The sequence below is a fragment of the Sapajus apella genome, unplaced genomic scaffold (assembly GCF_009761245.1).
Source record: "Sapajus apella isolate SASKATOON/1434 unplaced genomic scaffold, GSC_monkey_1.0 scaffold42, whole genome shotgun sequence".
Classification (NCBI taxonomy): Eukaryota; Metazoa; Chordata; class Mammalia; order Primates; family Cebidae; genus Sapajus; species Sapajus apella.
Window position 1 is genome coordinate 849030 of NW_022436982.1, and position 1380 is coordinate 850409.

Sequence of the window (1380 nt, forward strand, 5' to 3'; positions counted from 1 at the left end):
AAAAAAAAAAAAAAAAAAAAAAAAACAAAGAGCTGACATTCAAAGTAAAACCCAAGGAAGCTGACAGGCCCTGGAGGGGATAGGACGGGCTAGAATTTCGTCAAAGCCCAGAGAACTGTCAATAGTCAGCCTTTCTAGTGGTTCCCTAGAAAGCTCTACTAGCAAGGCTGTCTACACGTCATCAGATTTGGAGCTTGGCCAATGTGAAAACACTTTCCCTGGCAGCTTTGCTGAAAACAATGGCAGGCAACTATTGAACTTTAAAGGTACCTAAGGCAGTGGAAAATATAAAACAGACTAACAAAAAACTTAAAGGAAAACTGGGCTGGGCTAAGAGTTGTCCATTATGGTTTTGAAAAGCTCTGACAAATTGTTAAGAGTCTATAAGACCATGACAATGTTAGAGCTATGCACATGCCCAAGCCTATGTGCATGCTCAGGAAAGCCCTAAGGAGGGCCTAACTTTATAACTCTGGCTTAACCTGAGGATGTGTGCAACCAGAAAGTAAAGAGTTTGCAACTGCCTGGCTGAATTAAGTTCAAGACATGCAATGACACATACGCAGAGCTTCTCTAGAAATTCCAAGTGACTAACTTGTTCTAGACAGTTAAGGAAATCTGTTCAATCATTACCTGACCACTAAGCTAAATGGAGAATTCACTGGCAACACACAACAAATAATATCTACATTATAGAATTAGGTAAGAGAAGTCACTAAGCAAGTCATAATTACAACAGCAGTAGCAATGGCAACAACAAAAACCCTGGGGAAGAGGAGAATTGGATTTCTGCAGTAGCCACTGTATATATTAAATTTCAAGTTTTCAGCAAAATATTACAAGGTACGAAGAAACAAAGTATGGTCCATGCAACAGGAGAAAAAAAAGAATCAATAGAAACTGGAAGCCCAAGTACTGAAGTTACTAGACAAGGACTTTAAATCAGCTTATCTTTAAACCTTTAAACATTTCAAAAAACTAAAGAAAATCATGGCTAAAGAAATTAAGAATGCATGAGAATGGTATCTCACAAATACATAGTGAATATCAATTATGAGATAAATTATTTTTTAAAATCCACAAGAAGTTATGGCTCATGCCTGTAACCCCAATACTTTGGGAGTCCAAAGCAGGTAGATCCCTTGAGCCCAAGAATTTCAGACAAGCCTAGGCAAGGTAGTGAGACCCTGTCTCTAAAAAAAAATTTAAAAATCAGTCGGGTACAGTGGTGCATCTGTGATCCCAGCTACATGGGAGCCTGAGGTGGGAGGATCACTTGAGCCCAGGAGGTTGGGGCTGCAGAGGGCTATGATCATACCACTGCACTCAGGCCTGGGCAACAGAGGAAGACCCTCTCTCAAAAAAAAAAAAAAAAAAAAA

General features: G+C 39.4%; 1 protein-coding gene across 1 annotated transcript in view; it reads right to left on the reverse strand.

Moving 5' to 3' along the window:
* UBE2R2 (ubiquitin conjugating enzyme E2 R2) overlaps positions 1-1380 on the reverse strand; it is a 109912-nt gene that overhangs the window by 43062 nt on the left and 65470 nt on the right. The gene's annotated exons all lie outside the window — the stretch shown is intronic.